Source organism: Bufo gargarizans, chromosome 5, assembly GCF_014858855.1.
Source record: "Bufo gargarizans isolate SCDJY-AF-19 chromosome 5, ASM1485885v1, whole genome shotgun sequence".
NCBI classification, from domain to species: Eukaryota; Metazoa; Chordata; class Amphibia; order Anura; family Bufonidae; genus Bufo; species Bufo gargarizans.
In genome coordinates this window covers 403,031,234-403,053,104 of record NC_058084.1, presented here as the reverse complement: position 1 = coordinate 403,053,104, position 21,871 = coordinate 403,031,234, and the positions used below count along the sequence as shown (strand labels likewise).

The window sequence follows — 21,871 nt, the reverse complement described above, 5'->3', positions numbered from 1 at the left end:
AATAGAGAAAAACAGTAGATACAGTGCCATTAACAATACGGGCAAGCGCGCAGCCCAGTATGGCAATAGTGTGTCTATAAGTAGTAGGCTTAACAAGTCAGCAAAGATTACTGACAATAAGCCTTAAGAGACAAATAAAGGCCAGTGAAACTGGACATTTTAAATCACTAATATGTGTCGGTGCACAATCAAAAAGTTTTAGTTAAGATTATTAAAAGTTAAGTCTTAGGAAATCGGTAGGTGCAGGATTAAAAGGTGATAAAAAGTCCTAAAGGACATTTGGACAGACATCAACACCATGAAAACAAAAGCAAAAATTAAGCAGTATACTGCATATAACACATATACTCAATGTTACTTTTAAAAGGATAATGTGATATAAAAATGTAACATTAGACCCTATAATAATACATGTAGTTAGGTTTTAATAAGACATGCATCAGTTGTTTAATTTGCTTTAGTACACAACACCATTAAATTATACATGTAATTTACGTTTTTTTAAGGCTGCTGTAAGTTGGTTAATGCACATTAAGAATTTATTACTTAACAGAGTAACATATATGCACTTGACCTGGATGCTCTCCTCACACTTGCATCAGTGCACTTCTCTGTTCAGTACTCAGGATGACACTTATGTTAATGTAGCTGGCTTGGAGATTTAACTCTACTTTTATATCACATGTGCACATGTATTATAAAAAGTAATACTTCCAAAATGTGAAGGTGTCATATAGAGAGTTATCTGTGAAGGGCCCTTTACATGGACCCAGAATCCACCAGATGATCTGCCAGTGTAAAGATGCCGCCGATTACCCCATGAATGAGCGAAATGCTCATTCATCGGGTAATTTTTAACATAGTAACATAGCTTGTAAGGCTTAGGGCTCTTTCACAGTTGCATTGTCCGGATCCGTCGTGTACTCCATTTGCCGGAATTACACGCCGGACCCGGAAAAACGCAAGTGAACTGAAAGCATTTGAAGACGGATCCGTCTTCAAAATGCGTTCAGTGTTACTATGGCAGCCAGGACACTATTAAAGTCCTGGTTGCCATAGTAGTAGTGGGGAGCGGTATACTTGCCACCCGGCGGCTCCCGGGGCGCTCCAGAATGACGTCAGAGCGCCCCTGCGCATGGATGACGTGCCATGCGATCACGTCATCCATGCGCTTGGGGCACCCTGACGTCACTCTGAAGCGCCCCAGGAGCCGCACGGACAGTAAGTATACTGCTCCCCCGCTCCCCACTACACTTTACCATGGCAAACAGGACTTTAGCGTCCCGGCAGCCATGGTAACCATTCAGAAAAAGCAAAACGTCGTATCCGGTAATGCGCCGAAACAACGTTTAGCTTAAGGCCGGATCTGGTTTAATGCCTTTCAATGGGCATTAATTCCAGTTCCGGCCTTGCGGCAAGTGTTCAGGATTTTTGGCCGGAGCAAAAAGCGCAGCATGCTGCGGTATTTTCTCCGGCCAAAAAACGTTCCGGTCCAGAACTGAAGACATCCTGATGCATCCTGAATGGATTTTTCTCCATTCAGAATGCATTAGGATAAAACTGATCAGGATTCTTCCGGCATAGAGCCCCGACAACGGAACTCTATGCCGGAAATAAACAACGCAGGTGTGAAAGAGCCCTAAAAAAAAGATATCAGTCCATCCAGTTCAGCCGGTTATCCTGCAACTCTTTTATTGTACTCGCCATCACCACCTCCTAAGGCAGAGAGCTCCATAGTCTCACTGCTCTTACCGTAAAGAATCCTCTTCTATGTTTGTGTACAAACCTCCTTTCCTCCAGACGCAGAGGATGTCCCCTCATCACAGTCACAGTCCTGGGGATAAATAGATGATGGGAGAGATCTCTGTACTGACCCCTGATATATTTATACATAGTTATTAGATCGCCCCTTAGTCGTCTTTTTTCTAAACTGAATAACCCTTATTTTGATAATCTTTCAGGGTACTGTAGTCCCCCTATTGCAGTTATTACTTTAGTTGCCCTCCTCTGTACCCTCTCCAGCTCCTCTGTACCCTCTCCATGTGTGGTAGCAGAACTATGTCCTCATCACAGGCATCTATGCCCCTTTTGATTTAACCCATTATCTTATTGGCCTTAGCAGCAGCTGCCTGACACTGGTTTCTACAGCTTAGGGCCCATTCACACAACCATGCCGTGTTTTGTGGTCCGCAAATTGCGGATCCGCCAAACACGGAAGCCGCCCGTGTGCCTTCCACAATTTGTAAAACGGAATAGACGGCTCATTATAGTAATGCCTATTCTTGTCCGCAAAACTACACCCCACTTACCCTATCATACAATATATACATCTTATAACAACCATATCAATCTATACAAACCAATATTAAAATCCACCCAAAGGCCCAAGTTCATTCATTTGCAAACCTTTCTTCAAAAACTCATCTTAAATACAAAACAAAAACCTAATGTGAAAGCCTCAGCCCAACACCAGGAAAAGTGCTACTGAGGCTAAGGCACATCAAAGGTGAAGCCTCTCCAGAGGTAAGAGACCCCATCCGTACCCACCTTCTCGCACTCAAGAGAGCGAACCTTCGCCAGGTCACCTAGAATGTTCCTACACACTTCTTCCACAGGGAGGACTTTCTGCTGGGTTGAAACTAAAAACTGTGCGTTCCATGTGAAGTACCTGACCACTATGCTAACTACAAAAGCTGTGCATGGGTCCCTTCTTCCCAAACCTTTGAATGCTCCATAAGCCCATTCCGTATAGGAGAGGTTGGCTAGCCTAGGCCAGCCAATGGATGCGCCCACCCGTTTGTATACCTCTGTATTAAAGGGACACTGAAGCAGGAAGTGCTCCATACTTTCCAGTATGTCGCCACACTCCTCCCGGGGACAACCCCTTTCATCAGAGTTCCTATACCTCAAGTTGCCCCTTACATACAGCTTCCCGTGAAAGCAGCGCCAAGCCAAGTCCCAAAACTTCAAGGGGATACTTGCCGAATTTAACAACTGTAAACCCCTGTCTAGATCCCGGCTTGGGCAATCCTTAAGGGCCAGGGGCTTTCGGAAGTGGGTCAACAAGACCCTCTCGTCAAGGGATCTCCTTGACTGGGTCTTGATTTCCCTCACTCCCAAACCCCACCGGCGGATCACCTTCAGAATCGGGGTGACATAAGCCGGAAGATATCCGTGAGGTGTACGCAAATCCTTCACTTGCCCTCCTGTCTCCCACTCCTGGAAGAAAGGCCGAAACCAACCCCTGCAAGAGACTACCCACGGAGGAGCCCTCTCTTTCCAGAGGTTTGCCAGGTTGATCTTAACAAAGGTGTTCACGAGGAACACCACTGGGTTGACCATACCCAACCCCCCTAATCTCCTCGTACGGTATGTCACCTCTATCTTGATTATGGTTCAGCCAATTCGCCAATAACATTTGAAAGAACAGACTGTAAACCCGAGTCCAGAGAGGTTCTGGCAAGACAGATACACTGGCTAAATAGATAAGCAAAGGGAGAAGGTAAGTCTTGATCAGGTTCACCCTTTCCCTGAGGGTCAAAGACCAACCCTTCCACTGGTCAACCTTCTGAGCGGCGATCGTGAGCCTGCTGTCCCAATTTTGGGTGGGATAATCCCCATGGCCGAATTGAACGCCTAGGACTTTGGCTGCGACTGGGGCTCTGGGAGGGTGTCCGGGAGACCGAAAGATGGATCACCCCCTCCCAGCCAGAGACTCTCACACTTATCCCGGTTAATCACGGACCCGGAAACTTCCGAGTAGCGTTCTACCTCCGACATCACGTATTCCGCCTCCCCTCCCGAGGACACGAAAACAGTGACGTCATCGGCATACGCCACCACACTCAGAGTGGCTTCTGGCTCCTCCAGACTCATCCTGACTCCCGCTAACGGTCCTCGATCAATCCTCCTAATAAAAGGATCAATCGCAAACACGTATAAGAGCGGGCTCAATGGACAACCCTGGCGGACTCCAGACCCGACCTCAAAAGGGCTGCCAGACCAACCGTTCACCAGCGGGAAACTCTCTGCCCCTGCATACAAGATCTTTAACCAATCGACAAACCCCCCCGGCAGGCCATATTTCAGAAGCACTGCCCAGAGGTACTCGTGGTTAACCCGATCAAAAGCCTTTGCCTAAAGCCAGCATGTACCCCTTCCAGTTACCCGCCCTACTCTGCTCCACTGCCTCTCGGACACCGAGCACAGCACTAAACGTGCTTCGGCCTGGAACCGAGCAATGTTGGGTCTCCGAAAGGAGCCGGGGCGCAAACTGCACCAACCGTTTAAACAGTATCTTGGCCAGGATCTTTCTGTCCGTATTGAGAAGCGCTATGGGACACCAATTCTCAATACGGCTCGAATCTTTACCCTTTGATATAAGGATCAGAGCTGACCGCCTCATTGACTTCGGCAGAGCACCCGAGGAAAGGCACTCATTGAATACCTTAGTCAAGAGGGGAACCAAGGAGTCCTTAAAGGTCTTATAAAACTCGGATGTTAAGCCATCCGGGCCTGGCGACTTCTTTAGGGCAAGCCCTTCGATCGCCAGGCTGACTTCCTCTTCTCTGATTTCTTCTATCAAAACGCCAAGAGAGAGGTCTACTCTTGACTCAGGGATGGTTTCAGCCAGGAAAGCCGAAATCCTGTCCCGATTCAGATCCTTCTTCCTCAAGAGGCACGAGTAGAAGGACTTGACGATTTCCAAGATCCCTGATCTGGACCTATCCAGAGATCCCGTACCATCGACCAGTCCCGTCACCAACTTACTTTTCACTGACATCTTACAGTTTCTGTAAGGGTCGGGCGAGCGGTACTTCCCTGAAATCCCTCTCAAAAACCAAAGATGTGTGCCTATCGTACTGGCACCTCTTAAGCAAAGATTTCACCCTGGAGATATCCTCTCGGCTACCTCCAGTCGAGACCAGTTGTTCGAGTTTCCTCCTCAGACCCTGATACAAGCGGTACCTGTCCAGGGACCTGAGGCTCGAGAGCTGGCGGAAGAATTTTGCCACCCGATCTTTGAATATCTCCCACCACTCAGACTTAGTGTCACAAAGATCCAGCAACTCTACCTGACTCTGAAGGAAGTCCTTAAAGGATTGTCTCACCTCTGCTTCCTCCAGGAGGGCCGAATTTAGCTTCCAATAGCCTCTTCCCATTTGGGGGGATTCTGCAACATTCAAAGAGAACATAATCATACAGTGATCAGAGAATTCCACCTCTACCACCTCTAAAGGTGAAAAAGTAGTCTCCTCCTTTAAATAAAACCTGTCTATTCTAGACCTAATCTGACTACCTCTATAATAAGTGAAACCACCGTGGCCTGGGGTGTGCCTAATGTGGACATCCACCAGGCGAGCCTCGCTAGCTATGCTATTCAGGGATACACTATCATAAGCCAGCCGGTTTCTGGCGCCTCCCCGGTCTTGGGACCTAGTGACTGTATTAAAGTCCCCGCCAAAGACCACCTGCCGACTCGTAAAAAGGAAAGGTCTGATCCTCATAAAGAGACGCTTCCGATCCCACCTGGTTTGGGGACCATAGATGTTTATCAGGCGAAGCTCTTGACCCTTCATGAGGACATCTAAAATCAAACACCTCCCCATTTCTAACTCAATCACTCGTCGGCTTTCTACTGGTGCGGTAAAAAGAACCGCCACTCCGCTATACGGCTCAGCCGCAAGAGACCAATATGATGGACCACGCCTCCACTCCTTTTTTGCTTTATACACAGCCGCCAAATCTGGCAGCCTGGTCTCTTGCAAAAATAAAATGTCAGCTTCAACCCGGCTGAGAAAATCAAAGGCTGCAAACCTAGCCGCATCAGATTTAATACTGGCGACATTAATGGTCGCCAGCGTCAACGGAGTGAGTGCCGCCATACAGAGTGATTAAGTTAGACGGCCTTCTTCCTTCCCTTCCCCTTCTTGTTCTTTTTCTTACCCCTCTTGGGGCTACCCCCTAAGGTGGCACGATCTCTTTTGAGAGAGACAGTGGTGTCCATCTCATTAGTCACCACCGCCTCCCCCTTCGCACCACCCTTGTCATTCCCATTACCAGCGTCTGGACCCGCCCCACCTCCCGAGGACCTTGCATCCTCACCGGAGGGAGGCGCGGGCCCTTCCAGAGGCTCCTTCGCTTGCCCCTCCGGCTCCCCACCTTCAACCTCCTCCCCGGAAGAAGAGGAGGCGGAGATCTCATCCAAGGTGAGGTACCGGTTGGAAAGATCCAGGGGAAGAGAGTCAGGATTAGAGAGGTCCAGGGGGGAGCTGGCTTTGCCTTCCACAGGCACTCTAGTCGGGCTAGATCTTTTTTTGGTCAGACGTTTCCTTCTTGTTCTTTTAGACTCTGTCTCACTCTCCTCTGTTGCACTCTCGTAGCAAGAGGACAGAGTCACCTCAGAACGGTCTAGTCTCCTGAGTTCCTCATTCACCTCGATATCCCCCAGGGTCTCAGCTCTAGGAGAGGCATTCTACCTGCCCCCTCTCCATTTGACGCCCCTCCCTCCGTCTCTGCTGGGACGGGCTTTCTTTTCTCTTCATCGACCCCACTGCCCTGTCGCCTTCGCCAGCACTCGCCTCGGCAGTGGGGGCCTCCCGGCTCGCCTCTGCGCGTGCACAAGCCACGTTGGCGACAGAGCGAGGGCAACGACTGAACGGGTGCCCTAGATCACCACACAGGTTGCATCTAATCTGCCCACAAGATGCAGCTAGATGGCATCACCCCCGCACAACGCGCACCTCTGCACTCGGCAGCTGGCGCTGAAGTGCGAAGGGCTGCCGCACTTGTAACACAGCTTAGGCTGCCCCCTGTAGAACACCATGATCCTATCCTGACCAAGGAAAGCAGATGACGGTATGTGGGAAACCGACCCCCCTGAATGTTTCAACTTAATCTGAAACGTCCAGGCACCCGACCAGATGCCAAACTCATCCAGGTTCTTGCTAGGAAGACCCTGGACATCCCCGCACCTGCTCAACCAGGTCAAGATGTCAACACAAGAAAGTGACTCATTACGGGTCAGAACGGTCACTTTCTTGACCTCATTCTGGCGGGTTATCACTTGCACAAAAAACCCCTGCCAGTCTGGCTGGTCTTTTGCTAGCTCATACCCAGACCAGAAAAGTTCAAGACCCTCTGGCCGGGCAAAACTGACATCAAACTCCCGGGTGCCATACGGATGTATCAGGGCAAAGATGTCACATGCCCTGATGCCCATCTGAAAGAGAAGCTCTGCCACCCTCTTCCTGGTAGGGCACGCTTCATTGCCTCTCCATTTCAGACAGACAACATTCCGTCTGGCTGACCCAGGGCTGGTTGTGGGTGAGGACCAGGTGGTCTCACCCCCGCCTTGCTCTCGGAAGGCACGCACGCCATGCCTGTCTATGCAGAAGGATAGATCCACCTGCTGCCCCCCTACTGTAATGGAATTCTCCCCTCTCCTAAGAGCCTCTAGAAGTTGCCGCTGCAAGTTACCGTCACCAGACATTGGTAATGGGGAGGACAATGGGGACCGCCCCTCCCCCCTGCGCCGGCGACCACACCAGCATAACTTCTGCCAGGCGTAACCGACGCAGGAGGGGCAGCCGGACCGGGTGTTGATGGACAGTGCAGGAGGGAGGGGCGGTGCGCACCACACTCGCATCAGGACTGCCCCCTCCCTCTCTGCCTACACACACGCTGCTCTGAGCCCCTTTGTGGATATCTGAAGCCCCACCCCCTCCACCCCTGACCACTCCCACTGCGCCTCCACTCCCCGCCGCCACAACAATACCAGCGGAAGGGACCGAAGCGGAGCAGACCGGGGCAGAGGAGACTGGAACCCCGGCAAGGACTTGGGCACACAACTTGGGAGGGGCAGAGGCAGCCACCTCGCACCCTCCCCCTGCAACTCCGGATCGGGATACCGCTGTACCCTCGGCCGCACCCCCTCCACCCACAGCCACCCCCGCCCCCCCGTCCCCCGCCGCCATGCCAAAACTGGCAGGGGGGACTGCAGGGCGCACGGGAGCGGCGAAGCAGACCGGGGCAGAGGACGCAGACCCCAGGACAGGGATCCCGGCAACGACCTCTGCAAGGGGGGCAGTGGCAGCCACATCGCCTCGCCGCACCTCCACCCAGCACTCGTCCAGTGCCCCAGCAGAGGCGGGCGGAGCCACCCGACCACCAACCATGCCCCCCTTGCCACCCGCCCCAGGAGCCTTCCTGTCTGGCCCCTCCTGCTTCTCCTTACCGCCCCTGTTACCGCAAACAGGGACGGCGTCCCTGCGCCATCTTTACCATGTCTTTCTCCCCACTCCTACGCACCGGTCCCACAGCAGAGACCGGGCCAGGGAGGATGGTGGGGTTTGTGCCCTGAGCTGGCTTTTCAGCTGGCCCCGGGCACGCAGGGTGGGTCACATAGACATACCTCACCTCTGGCTTTAATGTCTTTGTTTTTCTTTTCTTTCCCATCGGCTCATCTTCAGGTAATTCATTTCCAAAGCAAATGTCCTCACAAATTTTGGGGGACTCCAGGTGGCGTATTTCGGCCATAAGCTGCCCCCCAACTCCGCTGCTCTCACTGAAGTCTATTTCTTCATCGGAACTAGTGATGCCAGTTTCTGCAGGTTGCCCCCCCCATGTCCGACTCTTCCTCCTCACTAGAGGAGTCATCTTCTTGCTGCTCACGGTTTCCAGCCATTTCATTAAACCTTTTGTCATTCATGAGCGTTTCCTTAAAGGGGCCACTGTTCTCCAGAATGGCCCCCATTCTTTCCTGCAGCTCTTTAACAATTTCTTTTAAGCCTTTTATTTTCCTTGATATTTCCGGCTTGTTTTTTCTGGCTGCTTTATCCACCTTCCCCCTCTCAAGCCTTAGTTTCTCTCTCACCATCTTGAGGGTCCTATTCGCATCCTCGTACTCCCGGAGGTAGGCCGTGATCCGGGAGCTGTAAACCGCGATTAGTTCCCGGGGCTTCATGTTGCCCCAGTCAGCCTCAACCGGAACCGGCCCATCCCCAGGAGCACTCCGCGTACCTCTTGGAGGGCTACTGCCCGCCCTCCTGGAACCGCCGTCGATGGACACGGCTTCACCTCCGGGGGCTGCAGGGGCCGCTGCACTACGACTCCTGCTGGATCTTCTGACCCCCGGGGCGGAAGATGGAACTGAGGCCGGTAGCTCACCTCCCCTACCTCCCGCCGGCCTACCCCGGGAAGCAGGATCCTGGGTCTTGAGTCGCTTCATAGCCCAGGACCCTACCAGCTCCCTGGGGAGAGAGAGGCAGGGCCTGGGCTGGGATAGATGGAAAAATCACTGGAAGTCTGATTGCAATTAGCAGGAGCTCCTCCAGACACAACCACACCCGTCCACTGGCTCCTGCACACTGAGGATTACACCCAGTTTACAGGGCAGGAGAAGTGGTACTGTGCAGTGTCTATATATACAGAATAAGAGCAGATACTGAGGATTACACCCAGTATACAGGGCAGGAGAAGTGGTACTGTGCAGTGTCCATATATACAGAATAAGAGCAGATACTGAGGATTACACCCAGTATACAGGGCAGGAGAAGTGATACTGTGCAGTGTCCATATATACAGAATAAGAGCAGATACTGAGGATTACACCCAGTATACAGGACAGGAGAAGTGGTGGGAGGAGTTGCTGTTCCTTCCTGTTCCTGTTTCCTGTTTCCTGTTGTTTGTGGGTGTGTGAGGTCCGGGAGGCTTACCAGCGCTTTGTTTGCCGGGGGAATTGCTACCCTTTCCCCAGGGGGTGGCAGTTTCTCCCGGTATGGATCCCCGGGCCTCCGGCTGCCAGCGTTCATCACCACGTGTCGGCAGCCGCGGTGGAGATGCGCGAGTGGAGAGGAGGGCCTCCAGGACTGGAGACCTGGGCTTGGATACGTCGGCGCTACTGGAGGTGGACGACGATGCAGATATGAAGGCTCCGCAGCAAGCGGCCGCAAGGTCGCAGGCTATGGAGGGCAGCCCCGCAAGTGCCGTGGGCAGGAGGGGCCCTGCTGCTGGGAGCTGTGATCCCTGCAGTGAGCCCAAAGGAGTACCAGGTGGGGTCCGGAGGGGTCCCAGGAGAGCAGCCAGCTTGGGATCCTCTCTGGACAATTTGAGTCAGCACACGAGAAAGCAGGATGCTGTGGAAAGGCCCGCTGCTGCACAAGCAGCGGGTGAACACATGAAAGGTACAGTGGCTGGACAAGCTGCCGGCCGGACTGTGGGACGGGATACAAGGAAGGCCGTGGAGAAGGTGATGTGACGAAACCAACCTCGCCACAGTGTTTTGGAGGGGGCTGGTTGCTAGCCTCTTGCCTCAGGATTATGGCCCATACTAACTTTAAAGAAAACAGACCGGCCGCACAGCTTAAATCTGTCTTTGGAATTGTGTTTTATGTTATTATGCGTTCGGTTAAATTGTATGTTATGTGAGGGCACCCAGATAGCTAATATTATTGTATTCGTGTATTCTGAGTGCCATTCACCTAATGATATGCACTCAGACTTGAGCTATCTGGGGATATGTTAAATGTCTGTGTTTGCTGTGGGGGTGTGACATTGTGTGTTTGGGTGGTGATTCCTGTCCTGTTGTCTCCACGTGTGTATTGGTGTTTTCCCTTTGTCCTGAGACAATTGGATTGCTCCTCGGGTGTCGCCAGGCAGGGAGGAGGAAACCATGATGCATTGTGGGGATGTGTTGTGTCTGTGTATCCTGAATTTCTGCATATCTGTCCTGTGTCGCAGTCTCCATTCTGGTCCCCTAAGGGCGTGGCCACCAGATGGGGACCTGCATAAATACGGGCGGGTAGCCCTCAATAAAGTGTTCCTGTTTTATCCTTCATCATGCTGAGACTGGTGTTTGGATAACTGATCAAATTGGGGGATTGCTATACGCTGAAGATTTGCTATACTCCCCTGGCATAACTACTAGCTCTTGTAAGAGCTGTTCCTGCTCTCTGGCTGTAGGAGAGGTTCACCCACTGGAGCCTGGAGCCTTGTCGTAGGTCCAGCGTGGGTGGAGGACGGTGAGACCCCAACCAAGCTGTGGCGGTTTGTGGGGTCTGCAGGGCGTACGGTGTCAAGTGGAGTGCTTGGAGTCCTCGGAAAGCACTAGGAGCATCTATCGACGGAGGTACCCGGTCGGGGTGCTAGGAGATCCGTTACATTGGTGGCAAGCAGTGGGATGGCGTCCTAGTGTGAGGAGAAGCAGCTCGGAGACACCGTTCGTGGAGTATATTGAGGGCAACGCTAGTATCCGTACAGCGCCCCTGGCTACAGCAGGATGGAATCGGCTAGTCTTCGAACAGCGTTCCACTACGAGGAGGATGATGACCCGGACTGGAGGGATGCAGACAGAAAGGAAGTCTGGTATGATGCCCTGGAAGATGCCCAGCGGCGGCGAGGTGAGAGTCTCCCCAGTTATGAGCAGCGGCTACAAAAGCGTGTGGCGATGCGGATGGGTCTCTTGGGAGAGCAGCCCCTGGATGACTGGGTAACAGAGCTCCAGAACCTGGTATGTAAGGAGCTTTGGCTAGAGGACGCTTACCAGGCCCTAAGGTGGCATGTCATTCAACATTCCCCCTGGATGGCTGAGCACGACAGACCCGAGGGTGAGGATTATGATGGACCTGGGTTACTATGGGATGCCTTGGAGGAGGACATTGATCTTGGCAGCACGGAGGAGTCTAGGTTTTGGGACATCTATGACTACCGGATGGGCATGCATGATTATGCTGACGGAAGGGAGGTGAGCAAAGACATGATCCACCTGGTAACAAGGGAGTGGGAGCTGGAGCAGACCTACCAACACCTGCTCAGCTCTGTTTATCCCCAACCTACTCGACAAGTAGAGCCAGATCTGCCCTCCTACAACTGGGAAGACTTGCCGGCAATACCCCCTGCTTCCCTACCAACTGCCAAAGTAGGGAACTTCATTGACTGGTTCTGGGAAGACGTCCCAACGGCAGGTAGAGATGGGACCGAAGTCTCTCCACCGGCCCTACAGGGATGCTGGGTAGCCGGCCCAGATCCCCAACTACAGCCAGCATTACCTGGAGTCCAGACAGTCGGTCTGACTTCCCATCGACAGCTTAACTTACAGGGAGAGATGACAACCGGTCTCTCTCCCCAGCGGCAGACAGTATCACAGGGAGAGGAGATTGTCAGTCCCCCGTCCCTGCAGCAACCAGCATTACTAGGAGTGGAGATGGTCGCACCCACTACCCAGCACCAGGCAGCGTTACAGAGAGTTGAGACAGTCGGTCTGACTCCCCAGCAGCAGTGTGTTGTAAAGAGAGAAGAGACAACCAGTCTCTATCCCCAACCACAGGGGGACAGCACCCCTAATATCGATGGTGCAGATGGGACCGCGGTCTCTGCACCAGGCCTACCAGGATACTGGACGGCCGGTTCAGATCCCCCACCAACCCTGCAGGAATGCCTGGAGGAGGAGGTAAGCGATTCCTCCTCTCCACAGCCGATCTGCAACAAGGTCCTGGGGATAGGATTTCCTGATCCCATCCCAGCGGAAGAGCTGGCATCTGGGCAGAGCGCAGTCGGCCTCTGCCCTCCCCTATCCTCTTCTTCAGAGCCGGACTCCCCACAAGCGACCCCAGCGGAAGAGCTGGCATCTGGGCAGAGCGCAGTCAGCCTCTGCCCACCAAGTACCTACAGCTCCAAGCTGGAGAACCACAAGGCAGCAAGGAGTCGCAGATGCCCACTCAACAGCTGGGGACATACGGAACAGAGCCAGGCCCCAAAATTCAACAGGTCCAGTATGGGGTTGTGGTTGGACTGCCAGACTAACTCAGGTACTGACCGTGAGGTCAGGTATCTGGTTAGTCTTCCCTGGAAGGGGGAGATGTGTGACGAAACCAACCTCGCCACAGTGTTTTGGAGGGGGCTGGTTGCTAGCCTCTTGCCTCAGGATTATGGCCCATACTAACTTTAAAGAAAACAGACCGGCCGCACAGCTTAAATCTGTCTTTGGAATTGTGTTTTATGTTATTATGCGTTCGGTTAAATTGTATGTTATGTGAGGGCACCCAGATAGCTAATATTATTGTATTCGTGTATTCTGAGTGCCATTCACCTAATGATATGCACTCAGACTTGAGCTATCTGGGGATATGTTAAATGTCTGTGTTTGCTGTGGGGGTGTGACATTGTGTGTTTGGGTGGTGATTCCTGTCCTGTTGTCTCCACGTGTGTATTGGTGTTTTCCCTTTGTCCTGAGACAATTGGATTGCTCCTCGGGTGTCGCCAGGCAGGGAGGAGGAAACCATGATGCATTGTGGGGATGTGTTGTGTCTGTGTATCCTGAATTTCTGCATATCTGTCCTGTGTCGCAGTCTCCATTCTGGTCCCCTAAGGGCGTGGCCACCAGATGGGGACCTGCATAAATACGGGCGGGTAGCCCTCAATAAAGTGTTCCTGTTTTATCCTTCATCATGCTGAGACTGGTGTTTGGATAACTGATCAAATTGGGGGATTGCTATACGCTGAAGATTTGCTATACTCCCCTGGCATAACTACTAGCTCTTGTAAGAGCTGTTCCTGCTCTCTGGCTGTAGGAGAGGTTCACCCACTGGAGCCTGGAGCCTTGTCGTAGGTCCAGCGTGGGTGGAGGACGGTGAGACCCCAACCAAGCTGTGGCGGTTTGTGGGGTCTGCAGGGCGTACGGTGTCAAGTGGAGTGCTTGGAGTCCTCGGAAAGCACTAGGAGCATCTATCGACGGAGGTACCCGGTCGGGGTGCTAGGAGATCCGTTACATTGGTGGCAAGCAGTGGGATGGCGTCCTAGTGTGAGGAGAAGCAGCTCGGAGACACCGTTCGTGGAGTATATTGAGGGCAACGCTAGTATCCGTACAGCGCCCCTGGCTACAGCAGGATGGAATCGGCTAGTCTTCGAACAGCGTTCCACTACGAGGAGGATGATGACCCGGACTGGAGGGATGCAGACAGAAAGGAAGTCTGGTATGATGCCCTGGAAGATGCCCAGCGGCGGCGAGGTGAGAGTCTCCCCAGTTATGAGCAGCGGCTACAAAAGCGTGTGGCGATGCGGATGGGTCTCTTGGGAGAGCAGCCCCTGGATGACTGGGTAACAGAGCTCCAGAACCTGGTATGTAAGGAGCTTTGGCTAGAGGACGCTTACCAGGCCCTAAGGTGGCATGTCATTCAACATTCCCCCTGGATGGCTGAGCACGACAGACCCGAGGGTGAGGATTATGATGGACCTGGGTTACTATGGGATGCCTTGGAGGAGGACATTGATCTTGGCAGCACGGAGGAGTCTAGGTTTTGGGACATCTATGACTACCGGATGGGCATGCATGATTATGCTGACGGAAGGGAGGTGAGCAAAGACATGATCCACCTGGTAACAAGGGAGTGGGAGCTGGAGCAGACCTACCAACACCTGCTCAGCTCTGTTTATCCCCAACCTACTCGACAAGTAGAGCCAGATCTGCCCTCCTACAACTGGGAAGACTTGCCGGCAATACCCCCTGCTTCCCTACCAACTGCCAAAGTAGGGAACTTCATTGACTGGTTCTGGGAAGACGTCCCAACGGCAGGTAGAGATGGGACCGAAGTCTCTCCACCGGCCCTACAGGGATGCTGGGTAGCCGGCCCAGATCCCCAACTACAGCCAGCATTACCTGGAGTCCAGACAGTCGGTCTGACTTCCCATCGACAGCTTAACTTACAGGGAGAGATGACAACCGGTCTCTCTCCCCAGCGGCAGACAGTATCACAGGGAGAGGAGATTGTCAGTCCCCCGTCCCTGCAGCAACCAGCATTACTAGGAGTGGAGATGGTCGCACCCACTACCCAGCACCAGGCAGCGTTACAGAGAGTTGAGACAGTCGGTCTGACTCCCCAGCAGCAGTGTGTTGTAAAGAGAGAAGAGACAACCAGTCTCTATCCCCAACCACAGGGGGACAGCACCCCTAATATCGATGGTGCAGATGGGACCGCGGTCTCTGCACCAGGCCTACCAGGATACTGGACGGCCGGTTCAGATCCCCCACCAACCCTGCAGGAATGCCTGGAGGAGGAGGTAAGCGATTCCTCCTCTCCACAGCCGATCTGCAACAAGGTCCTGGGGATAGGATTTCCTGATCCCATCCCAGCGGAAGAGCTGGCATCTGGGCAGAGCGCAGTCGGCCTCTGCCCTCCCCTATCCTCTACTCCAGAGCCGGACTTCCCACAGGCTACCCCAGCGGAAGAGCTGGCCTCTGGGCAGAGCGCAGTCGGCCTCTGCCCTCCCCTATCCTCTTCTCCACAGCCGGACTTCCCACAGGCTACCCCAGCGGAAGAGCTGGCATCTGGGCAGAGCGCAGTCGGCCTCTGCCCTCCCCTATCCTCTTCTTCAGAGCCGGACTCCCCACAAGCGACCCCAGCGGAAGAGCTGGCATCTGGGCAGAGCGCAGTCAGCCTCTGCCCACCAAGTACCTACAGCTCCAAGCTGGAGAACCACAAGGCAGCAAGGAGTCGCAGATGCCCACTCAACAGCTGGGGACATACGGAACAGAGCCAGGCCCCAAAATTCAACAGGTCCAGTATGGGGTTGTGGTTGGACTGCCAGACTAACTCAGGTACTGACCGTGAGGTCAGGTATCTGGTTAGTCTTCCCTGGAAGGGGGAGATGTGTGACGAAACCAACCTCGCCACAGTGTTTTGGAGGGGGCTGGTTGCTAGCCTCTTGCCTCAGGATTATGGCCCATACTAACTTTAAAGAAAACAGACCGGCCGCACAGCTTAAATCTGTCTTTGGAATTGTGTTTTATGTTATTATGCGTTCGGTTAAATTGTATGTTATGTGAGGGCACCCAGATAGCTAATATTATTGTATTCGTGTATTCTGAGTGCCATTCACCTAATGATATGCACTCAGACTTGAGCTATCTGGGGATATGTTAAATGTCTGTGTTTGCTGTGGGGGTGTGACATTGTGTGTTTGGGTGGTGATTCCTGTCCTGTTGTCTCCACGTGTGTATTGGTGTTTTCCCTTTGTCCTGAGACAATTGGATGGCTCCTCGGGTGTCGCCAGGCAGGGAGGAGGAAACCATGATGCATTGTGGGGATGTGTTGTGTCTGTGTATCCTGAATTTCTGCATATCTGTCCTGTGTCGCAGTCTCCATTCTGGTCCCCTAAGGGCGTGGCCACCAGATGGGGACCTGCATAAATACGGGCGGGTAGCCCTCAATAAAGTGTTCCTGTTTTATCCTTCATCATGCTGAGACTGGTGTTTGGATAACTGATCAAACTGGGGGATTGCTATACGCTGAAGATTTGCCATACTCCCCTGGCATAACTACTAGCTCTTGTAAGAGCTGTTCCTGCTCTCTGGCTGTAGGAGAGGTTCACCCACTGGAGCCTGGAGCCTTGTCGTAGGTCCAGCGTGGGTGGAGGACGGTGAGACCCCAACCAAGCTGTGGCGGTTCGTGGGGTCTGCAGGGCGTACGGTGTCAAGTGGAGTGCTTGGAGTCCTCGGAAAGCACTAGGAGCATCTATCGACGGAGGTACCCGGTCGGGGTGCTAGGAGATCCGTTACAGGTGACGAGGCCAGAGGCTGAGGTAGGTGATTCAGCATGTGGTGTGTCTGTGTCGGTGCCTCAGCCCGGCAACAAAGTTACTGTAAAGAAGCCTGGTGTCGGGGGTTCTTCCTGCCCAGCGGTTGAGAGACTGCACAATTGGGGTACTTTGGGCCCTAAGGAGTCTTCAAAAACCTTTTCCTCCCGGGTAGCATATTTTTTGAACATGCATGAGGAGGTCAAGAGGGAATTAAAAAGACTAAATGTGGAATATAAAAATGTACAAACGCAAGTTAAAATGGCGCCTAAAACAAAGAAGGCAATCCTCTCCTCCAGACTGGTGAAGTTGGAGGAGATAATCGCGGTTTTGGAGGAGAAGAGGGCCGCCATTGAGGAAAATGGCGGCCCTTTCATGGAGAAATTCAGGCATGACTGCAGATTTGAGGGCATGTCTGGACTGTCCGGTACGCCTGGCCCCAGTCTGTCAGGGCAGCAGGCTGGGAGCCAGGGGAAGGTGGTACCTGGAACACAGGATTCGGAGGCGGACTCTCTGCCTTGTGGCCAGGGGGACCCCTCAGACCTGATTGCGGCCGCCTCCGGGGATGAAAGCGGGTCTGGGGGAAGGCTAATGCTAGAAGTCAGGCAGCTGGAGTCCCCGGTGGGCAGACTGTATTTTGGGGATGAGGAGGTCCCTGAGGATGAGATGGTGAAAATCACAAAGGAGAAAAATAAAACTGTAAAGGAAGAAGTGCTTCGATTTGTGCCTTTTGAATCCGCTGCTGTGCCCAGCCCGGTTCCTGTAGTGGAATCGGGTCAAACAGTGCGGGAGATTAATTCTAAGATGGTGACGGGAGGTGCCCCCCCCCCCCTTCCTGTAGTGGTAGGGTGGTCACAAGCAGCGCAGGGGGTAAAACCCCAAACAGTGTGGCGAACAAGGATGTAATGATTGTGGACAAGGTTCAAGGTGGTGGTGCTGAGAAAGAGGAGAAGAAAGCATTAGAAACTGATAAAACTGTTGATATTGTGAAAAGACCATTAAAATCAGTGGAAGGTGTAAAGACTTTGGAACCTATGGAGAACACTATGGTCGATTATCCCAGGACTGTTCGGGCCGTGGGGGGTGCGGGAAGTGGGGAGTCCCCTGCGGGTTTTGCGGGGGGCTCCTCAGGGCCCGCCCCCAGTGATTCTCCAGTCTCTTTAGGGAACCCGACCAGTCCAGGGGGAGTGAAAGGTGATGCAAAAACAAATATGGACGCAAATGTGGTTGTGAATGGGATTGTGGGTAATGATGTGCAGGTGGCTGTGGGGGTGAATGAGTACGTGAATGAGGTTATAAATGAGGATACAAATTAACTGGTGAATGGGATTGTGGATGAGGGAGAAATTGATATGGTGGATGAGGAAGCTTTGATTGAGGAGTATATTGCGGATACGGAAGTGGATGAACAGGAGGAAGTTATGCGGAAGGAAGCAATGAGGAAGGATGTGAGAGAGAGGATGGCAAAAACAAAGACGTATGCAGGTGTTGTTTCGGGTGACTCTTTGCCCAAGGTTTCGGGCGGGGGTGATTTGCAACGGCGCCTCCTGGAGGCCCTAAAAAAAGGACCGGGGACTTCCATACAGGTAGAGGGAGGGTCGGTTGACCTGGCCTTTTGGACAGAAAGGCATGGTTTTAGGGCCTTCCGAGAACAAAGGAGGGGTGAGATCGTATGGACTCACCCCACACCGGGGAGGGACCGTAGGAATGTGGCCCGTCTCTATTGGAGGAGTAAGGAAGCAGCAGTTCCTTCTAGGAAGACTGTTGTGGAACTTCTCCTGGGGGCGGGGTTTGTCGCAAATTACATCTTTGCGCTCATACATCCCTACGGCACCGCTATGTTCGACGTCAGCTTTGTTAGGCCGGAGGGTTTGGAGCTCTTCTGGTCTAAATATGAGCTGATGAAGAACACCCCGGAGTGGCGGGGTTTTGCCGTCGAGGCCATCACCCACCAATCGACTGTGAAGACAGTGACCGTTTTGTCCTTTGGGGGGTAAATTACCTTCTGGAGGGGGGGCCAAGCCTGGAACCTTGGGCAAAAAGGATGGTATGGATGTCTCTGTATGTTTGAAAAGACAGAAGGAGTGTGATGGTTCAGATGAAAATGCTGATGGTGGTGGGGTGGGGAAAAAGAAGGCTATCTAACTCGATCATCAATGATGGCGGAACTCACCCCGTTGACACTGGCAAGCCTTAACGTTGCCAGTATTAAGTCAGACGCAGCTCGTTTTCTGGCCTTTGATTTTTTCAGCCGTATTGAAGCTGATATTTTGTTTTTGCAAGAGACCTGGTTAACAAGTACAACTCTGCTGGCAAAAGCCAAGCGAGAATGGCGGCTAGGTCCGTCTTTCTGGTCTCTTGCGGCCGAGCCGCGTAGCGGGGTGGCGGTACTTTTTAAGACCGCCGAAAGAGTGGAATGCAGGAGGATAATCGAGTTAGAAATGGGGAGGTGCCTGATTTTAGATATCCTCATGGGGAGACAAGAATTGAGACTAATAAACATCTACGGCCCACAGAGTAAGTGGGACCGCAAGTGTCTCCTCATGAGGATTAAGCCTTTTCTTTTTACCAGCCGGCAAGTGATCTTTGGAGGGGACTTCAACAATGTGACGAGGGCCTGTGATAGGGGAGGCTCCAAAGGTGGGCTGGATGCTGATAGCGTTGTGTTGTCTAGGATAGTTGAAGATACTCGTCTGGTGGACGCCCATTTGCGGCATAAGCCAGACCACGTGGATTTCACCTTTCATCAGGGAAATCGTAGGTCTAGAATAGATAGGTTTTATTTAAAGGAGGAGGCCGTTTTCTCGGCTTTAGAAGCCGTGGAAGTGGAATTCTCCGACCACTGTTTGATTATTTTCTCTTTGAATGTTGCAGAGACTCCCTGTATGGGCAGAGGTATGTGGAAGCTGAATTCATCTCTCCTGGAAGAAGTGACAATAAGACAGTCCTTTGAGGATTTCCTTCAGAGCCAGGAACCCTTGGTGGACCTCTGCAACAGTAAGTCGGAGTCGTGGGAGATATTCAAAAAAAGGACGGCAAGGTTTTTCCGTGAGCTTTCTAACCTCAGGAGCTGGGACAGATACTGTCTGTACCAGGAACTGAGGAAGAAACTTGAAAGACTGGTTTCGATGGGGGGTAGCCGTGAGGATATCTCTCGTGTGAAATCCTTGCTCAAGAGGTGTCAGTACGATAGATACGCCTCTTTGGTAGCTGAAAGGGATTTCGGGAAGTACCGCTCACCTGACCCCTTTGGAAACTGTAAGATGGCAGTAAAAAGTAAATTTGTGGTAGGCCTGGTCGACAGTACGGGTTCCCTGAATAGGTCCAAATCAGGGATCCTGGAGGTCGTCAGGTCTTTCTACTCTCACCTCTTGGGTAGGAAAGAACTAAATCGGGACCGCTTTTCAGCTTTCTTGGCTGAAGCTATTCCCAAGGCAGGAATAGACCCCTCTCTTGATGTTTTGGCAGAACCTATCAGGCAAGAGGAAGTGGGACTGGCCATTAATGGGCTTAGGCCCAAGAAATCGCCAGGTCCGGATGGCTTAACATCCGAGTGGTACAAGGCTTTCAAGGAACAATTAGTTCCTCTCTTTCCTCGGGCACTCTGCCAAAGTCAATGGGTAAGTCAGCCCTGATTATTCTGTCAAAGGGTAAAGATCCATCCCGCATTGAGAACTGGAGACCCATATCGCTTCTCAATGTGGACAGGAAGATTCTGGCAAAAATACTTTTCTGCAGATTGGTGAAGTTTGCACCGAGACTTCTTTCTGAGGCTCAACACTGCTCTGTTCCCGGTCTGAGCGCTTTTAGCGCCGTTCTCGGTGTCCGAGAAGCCGTGGGGCGGGGCAGGGCGGGCCTTTGGAAAGGGTTCCTGTTATCTTTGGACCAGGCAAAGGCTTTTGACCGGGTGAACCATGAGTACCTGTGGTCCGTTCTCTTGTGGTATGGTCTACCCGGGAGGTTTGTAGACTGGTTAAAAACTTTGTACAAAGGGGCGGAGAGTTTCCCATTGATTAATGGTTGGTCGGGTCAACCTTTTGAGGTGGCTTCTGGTGTCCGCCAGGGATGTCCTTTAAGCCCTTTGCTGTATGTGTTTGCGATTGATCCCTTCATTAGAAGGGTAGATCGTGGACCGTTGGCGGGGGTGGGGATGGAACTGGCGGTGCGGGGGCCATCTCTGAAGGTGGTGGCATACGCCGATGATGTCTCCATTCTTGCCTCTTCGGAAGAGGAGGTGAGCTGGGTGATGTCGGAGGTGGACCGCTATTCAGAGGTTTCTGGGTCTCAGATCAACCGGGACAAATGTGAGACTCTCTGGCTGGGGGAAGGGGATCCTGTCTTCGATCTCCAGGGCACTCTTCCAGAACCCCAGAAGTCTGTAAAGATCTTAGGCATCGATTTTGGCCAGGATGGAGATTATCATCAGCAAAATTGGGAGAGTAGACTAAAAGATGTCGCCCAAAAGGTGGACCGTTGGAAGGGATGGTCTTTATCCCTCAGGGAAAGGGTTCACCTGTGCAAAGCCTACCTGATTCCCGTGCTTTTGTATCTAAGCAGTGTTTGTGTTTTGCCAGGGTCTCTCTGGGGTACAGTCTGCAGCCTCTTTTTCCAGATGTTGTGGGGAAACAGGCTGAACCTAATCAGGAGAGAGGTTACTTACCGCACAAGGAGACTAGGCGGGTTGGATATGGTCAACCCGGTGGTATTCTTAACAAATACCTTTTTGAAAATTAATATTGCAAACCTCTGGAAAGAGAGGGCTCCTTTGTGGGTAATTTCCTGTAGGGAGTGGTTTCGGCCTTTCTTCCAGGAATGGGAGACAGGAGGGAGAGTGAAAGAACTACGTGCGTCACATGGATATCTCCCGGCTTATGTTGCCCCGGTTCTGAGAATCCTGAGACGGTAGGGTCTGGGGAAGGGAGAGGTGGAGACCATGTCGAGGTTTTCCCTTGACAGGAAGGTTCTATCCTACCTTTTTCAGGCCCCACTGGCCTTGAGGGACTGCCCAAGTCAGGATCTGGAGGGTGGGCTGTCTTTGTTGAATTCAGAAAGGATCCCTAAGAAAGTTTGGGATGTGACTTGGCGCTGCTTCCACGGTAAGCTATATGTAAGGGACAATGTGAAGTGTAGAAACTCTGAGGAAAGGGGTTGTCCCCGGGAGGAGTGTGGTAACCTGCTGGAAACCATGGACCACTTCTTACTTCATTGTCTCTTTAATATAGAGGTATACAAAAGGGTGGGAGCTTCCATCGGTTGGCCTAGGCTGGCCGCCCTGTCCTATGCGGAGTGGGCCTATGGGGCT

General features: G+C 52.5%; 1 long non-coding RNA gene across 1 annotated transcript; it reads left to right on the top strand.

Annotated features, from left to right (window-relative positions):
• Positions 1–10,051: 10,051 nt before the first annotated feature.
• LOC122937952 lies at positions 10,052–19,566 on the top strand. Its single transcript, XR_006389952.1, has 3 exons — positions 10,052–10,249; positions 16,555–16,575; positions 19,444–19,566. It is a non-coding gene; the product is annotated as an uncharacterized LOC122937952 (long non-coding RNA).
• The last annotated feature ends 2,305 nt before the right edge of the window (positions 19,567–21,871 follow it).